Here is a 5866-nt window from a genome sequence, read left to right on the forward strand (position 1 = left end):
TTCCAGCATATTTCTTAGCCAGAAATCGTCTGGAACTTGCTTTGATTTTTTTTCTTCCCCTCTCCCGTGTGTGTTGAGACAAGTCTCTCAAACCTGTGGCTCTGAGTGCAGGCCCCGCACCTCTGCATCATCCCCCTTCTCAGTCCACCCACTCCTTCTGGCTCCAGAGAAACACACTGAAGCTTTGTTTAACAACTTGGAGGGACTGGAAATGTCAACACCTCAATGTCCTGCATGCAAACGATTTAAGCCTTTTATTTGTTCTGTGTCCTTTGGCAAGTCACCTATCCTCTGTGCCTAGGATCAACATATCCTGGTAGAGGGAAGAGGCGGTTGCTCCATTTTCCTGTGTGCTGTGGAAGGGGTGTTGGAGGATTCAGCGAAAGCTGAGAGAGAATGATGGCTCTGTTGCTAGACCCAAGATTCACAGTGCTTTTCCACATCCTCTTTCCCATCCATCCTTGATACCTGCCTCCAAAAGAAAGAGAGGACGTCTTCAGTACAGGAGAGACAGACTTACAAACACAAATGACAGCGTGTTGTGCTAAGTGCTGTCCTGAACTTACGTAAAAACACTCCAGGTGCGGGGGAGCGAGTGACTGATTCTGCCTGGAGTGGAGCAGCCGGGCTGACAGGTGGTGACACACGAGCTGAACACGGTGGGCTGAGTGAGAGGGAGGATATGCGGTAACTCCCCATCTTGGAGGATGATGTGCCACTAACCCAACTGGGATATTCAGGAGGAGAAGCAGGTTTGTAACAAAGGATGAGGAAAAAAATAATCCATGTGGATTCAGATGTGCCGGGTATTTGAAATAGGAAGACATGCCAAGTGTTCGAAATAGGAATAAGTACAACACAAGAGCCCCTGAACCGAGGGCCTCCCAAGGCATTCCTCAGGGAAGAATGTGCCAGAGAATAATAGACAAGGAAAAATAATAACTATGATAATTATAATTGTTATTTATTGAGCACCTACTAAGCGTCAGGGACTTGCTCAGTGCTTTGCTTTGGTATTTAATCCGCAAAACAAAACCACAAAAATTGTATCATTGCTCTCATTCTACAGAGAGGAAAATGAAGCTCCAAGGGGTTGCACAACGAGCCCATCATCACCACCACAATGTGCCCGAGACCTGCTCACCCGCACCTGGAGTGAGCGCCCAGGTGGGACCCCTCAGGAGATTTCTTTAACTCCAGCTACTGGCCAAAGGACCAACAACCACCATGGGCAGAATGACCCGCTTGCTGTCCCTTCTCAATTGGCTCTGAGATTCAGTGACTCCATCAGTGAGGAAAAAACCATCTAGTAAGAAAGAATCAAGAGCAACAGCAAGGGCCGGCCTAGTGGCTGAGTGGTTAAGTTTGTGTGCTCCGCTTCAGCGGCCCTGGCTTCACCGGTTCAGATCCTGGGAACGGACCTAGCACAGCTCATCAAGCCATACCGTGGCAGGCCTCCCACATAGAAGAACTAGAAGAATCTACATCTAGGATATACAACTATGTACTGGGGGGTTTTGGGGGGGAAAAAAAAAAAAAGGAAGATTGGCCCTGAGCTGACATCAGTTACCAATCTTCCAAAAAAACGAGCAACAACGAGAAACACCCAGCCTGGGAAACAATGTGGACAGCCCAGCAGGTCCAGGCTACAGGCCCTCACCCACCTCAGTTGGCCATGGGGGTGTAAGCCGCCAACAAATGAGGCGGGAAGGGAGCCAGAGAGAGCTGGAGGGGACCTTTCTGCCACTGGAGCTGGCCTGGCAACTCTGACCCCACTTCAGCGTATTCAGATGCTCTTCTTACTTGACTGGGGACTTACATGTCCTTGCCAGGACCCTGATGCATTACCGAGGCAGATGGAGAGGAGGGGAGGGACGGCGAGCAGAGAGGAGTCTCAACATCCCCACTCTCTCTCCTATTAACTCAATGGGTTCAATAGGCAAGCCCAAGATGCTGGCATCCACCCCACCTCCACACCCAGCGAGGAATCTTCCAGTGTGTGTGGGGCCTTACCTCTGACTTTCCCTGAGCTCCCCTGGCCCCAGGCGAGGTCAGAGGGGCAAGTCCAGGATATGCCAAAAACAGAGCTGAAAGCCAGGCAGCACCCTGGACAGCTGGCTCCAGAATCCCTGAGGGCCAGGCCAAGGAGCTGTACGCCCGCAGAGCCTGGGAGACTGGGCTAGACCAGGGTTGGGGGGCTGCCTAGGTCCACACCAGACAGGGTCCTGCCCACAGCCCGGAGCTTCTCTCTGAAGCACTGCAGTTCGCCCTTCCCACACTCCCGCCTCAGACAGCCCCTTGGTCAGCTCTGGGAACGTAAGGATCACCTTCTCTCTCCCTCCTCACCTCCCGGCCTGGGGCAGGGGAGTTCTGCTGCTGCTGCTGTTTGAAAAGTGAGACTGCGGTGGCTTGTGCTTACCCCAAACTTCTTTCAGGAGTCCTAGAACCTTAGCTGCTCTCAGCTTCAGTTTCCCCATCTATAAAGTGAGACTAATAAATCAAATGGGACAATTCGTGTAGAAAGCCACGCACAGAGCCTGACCCAACAGTGGTGGGCACTCAGCAGCCACCGGTGTGCCTCCTCGCCTCCCCGACACCCTGCTCTCAGCCCCACGTTTGCTCTCAGGACTCGGAGAGGAGCACGGCCACACGGCCCTGAGCAAACCAGGCCCCTGTGGCTGCTGCTCGGCTGACGTCCCACGGTTGGGTCTGGGGAGTTCCAGAAGGAAAGTTTCAAGAGCCAGGATGTTCACTCTCCGGTTGAGTGGGCACTGGCCTCTAGTGTTTGAAGGGCTGCTGTGCTTGGAAAAAGGGAGCTGACTCATCCTGAGGAGGCCCAAGGGGTGGATAATAGACCCATAGAGGTGCTATGGGGAGAGAGTCATTGGCTCAGCAAGGAACAACTCTTCAGTGGCGAGTCCAGAGATGGTGTGGGCTGGCTTCAGGGGTGGTGAGTTCTCCATCATTGGAGGTGTTCAAGCAGAGGCTGGGTGAGGTCAAGAGGATTTGGGACTGGAAAAGGGAACAGAGTAACTGACTTTACACCTCCCCTAATGTGGAGCTTCTGAGTCTGTGGAAATGGGTGGCTGCTAAGATGCATGATTTGAGAAGGACTCTTCACCCCAGTTCTCTCTTCTGCCCTTTCCTAGTGCATGAGAGCCCTTCATTACAGATTCATCGCTTTGAGTCAAGGCACTGTCCCTTGCAAAATGCCAGACTCCCTAGCTGGCGTCACACTGATCCATCAGAGCGCTTGTAAAGGTTCCGATGGGGGAAGGCAAGAAGATGAGGATGGAGGACATTTGCATTATCTCAACCCTTTTTAGGGAGTGAAAAAGCCCTACTGTGTTTTAAAAGAATATCAAGTATAAGCCCAGTACTGGAAGGGATATATGCACTGCATGGGTTTTTTTTCCATTTGAATCAGTTTGGTTGATACATGCTTTCAGTTCTTATTCAGTTAAAAACAAGACATATTAAATATATCCTCATTGCTCTATAAATGCACGCAGCTCATTCTGTATATCAAAAATAATAAATAATGGTAATAAATACCAAGAAAATTTAAAAAGTAACAACCCAGCCTCAAATATGATATATCCAGAACAATCCAGAACAATAACCCAACACAATACATCGAAGTGCCACACGTGAAAACGTGCAGCACGTATATCTACCCCAGGACTGGGCTTATACTTGATATTCTTTAAAAACACAGCATGGCTTTTTAACTCCCAAAAAAGGTTGACATAATGCAAAACAGTGCAAGTTATGGCGTCACTGAAGAATCAGGTCCCTGCCCTTCCCTGGGGGATTTCTCCATTTGATAGGAACATAGAGTGTGTCATGGGAGAAGGAGAAGCTCTTTGGGCAACATGTAAAATACGCACTCTGGACTCGAACAGATACTGGTACACTTACGTTCACAGCAGCACTATTCACAATAGCCAACAGGTGCAAACAACCCAAGTGTCATCAATCGATGAATGAATAAATGAAACGTAATATATGCATACAATGGAATATTATTCCGCCTTAAAAAGGAATGAAATTCTGATACATGTTACAACATGGATGACCTTGAAGACATTACGTTAAGAGAAATAAGCCAGTCACAAGAGGATAAATACTGAATGATTCCACTATGAGGTACCTAAACAGTCAAATTCATAGAGGCACAGAGTAAAGTTGTGGCTGCCAGGGGATGGGGGGAGAGCAGAAGGGGAGGTTATTATTTAAGGGGAACAGAGATTCAGTCGGGGAAGGTGACAAAGTTCTGGAGATGGATGGTGGTGACGATTGCACAACACTGTGAATGTACTTAATGCCACTGAACTGCCACTGAATTGTAAATCTTATGTATATTTTACCACAATAAAAATAATTACACACACTGGAGTTTGGAGTTCAGACAGGCTCAGTGAGGAAGGCTGTGGGTTATGTTTCTAAAGACACAGGCTGCTAGCCCTTTGCCATGAACACCTGTCCACTGTCCCCCAACGGCTGGGGTGGGGGCTGGGACCCAGGCCTCATGTTAGTGGGGAAAGAGGTATTGGTAGGGCTTAGGGCAACCCAGCAAGGGGTTCCAGGACAAGCACGTGGTGGATGAAAGGGTCTAGAGTGCCAGGGGTTGTGAGGAATCACCCAGCAGCCCCACTCAGGACTGTGCACAGGCCCCGGGGTGATATAAACCTGGCTGGACTGATGGCTATGGAACATGGAGTTGACAGGTGCCTGAGCAGGCAGTAGAGGCGGCTGGAGGAGAGTTGGGAAGCTGACTGGGGACAACAGTCCTGAAAGCATCCTCCTGTTAGGAAGGGGTCCTATGTCTGAAAAGGTGTCCTGGGATAGTGGGAGTTAAAGAATGCCTCTGGAGGCAGGGCTTAGAACATGCACTCATTCGGTACCTTGAGAGTGGGATTATTTGGTGCCCCATTGCCCCTGGACAAAGCGGCAGGCTTTGCACCAAGACCTAAGGAGGAAACAGCAGGGAGAATGCTTCTGAGTCAATACAAGGAATAACTGGCTAGAACAACGAGAAACGGATTAGGCTACCTTGGGAGGTGGTGAGTTCCCCGTCACCAGAGGTATTCGAGATAAGCTGTCCTCTGCAGATTCGGAGCCCCATGTATGCTGGCCTGCTTGGTTATGAGAGGGGCAGGAGATCCCCAGAAGAGGAAGTATTGTCTGAAGGAGTGGCTGCGGCTTTTTTAGAGGAAGTCACTAATCCTCACAGGGAGCCAATCTGGCCCAGGACACTAGCTAATCCCAAACTGCCATTCTGGGGTTTCCTTTCATCCGGGTGCCTGGCGCAAGGGGCAGAGCCGTCCTGACACTTCCTGGCATCAGTGCTGGGTGGAAGTAGACTGTCTGGCTCCCTGTGCCTTTGCCTAAATGCTGGGCTGGGGAGGAGACCAGCAGGAGGGTGGCGCAGAGAGAGAGGAAATGTCATCCTCACTCTCTCAAAGGACTGCTTCAGAACCTAAGAACTGGTGGCCCCGAGTGAAGGGCGAGGACTCAGTTCCTGGGAGATGGCAGGTACAGGGGTGCAGCCCACAATAAGGCAGTATGGGTCCTGGGTCAAATGAGGTGACAGTTTTTGCTTTCAGCAGCATCCATCCTTTGGAAAGAGGGATGGACTCTATAGAGAGAGCTGCACTTTTAGGAATTTTTGGAGAGGACAACACGTAACCCAAAGACTTGGATGATACTGCGTGGTGGGATTTAAGAAGGAATTGGCAGGTTAGGCGAGAGAATCTTTCTGGGCAGAGGGAATTTTCTGGCACTTTTCCACCTCATCCCTCTGCCTGTCCCACCTGGGAGCCCATCTGGCCTACAGAACAAACACTGGAACTGCCAGTCAGCA

At 50.3% G+C, this 5866-nt stretch overlaps 1 long non-coding RNA gene across 1 annotated transcript; it reads right to left on the reverse strand.

Moving 5' to 3' along the window:
• Window positions 1-235: 235 nt before the first annotated feature.
• Window positions 236-5180, reverse strand: LOC139075776 (uncharacterized). The gene is made up of 2 exons (XR_011526558.1): window positions 5056-5180; window positions 236-468 (listed from the first exon to the last, which is right to left on the reverse strand). It is a non-coding gene; the product is annotated as an uncharacterized lncRNA (long non-coding RNA).
• Between the last annotated feature and the right edge of the window lie 686 nt (window positions 5181-5866).

The sequence above is a fragment of the Equus przewalskii genome, chromosome 14 (genome assembly GCF_037783145.1).
Source record: "Equus przewalskii isolate Varuska chromosome 14, EquPr2, whole genome shotgun sequence".
NCBI classification, from domain to species: domain Eukaryota; kingdom Metazoa; phylum Chordata; class Mammalia; order Perissodactyla; family Equidae; genus Equus; species Equus przewalskii.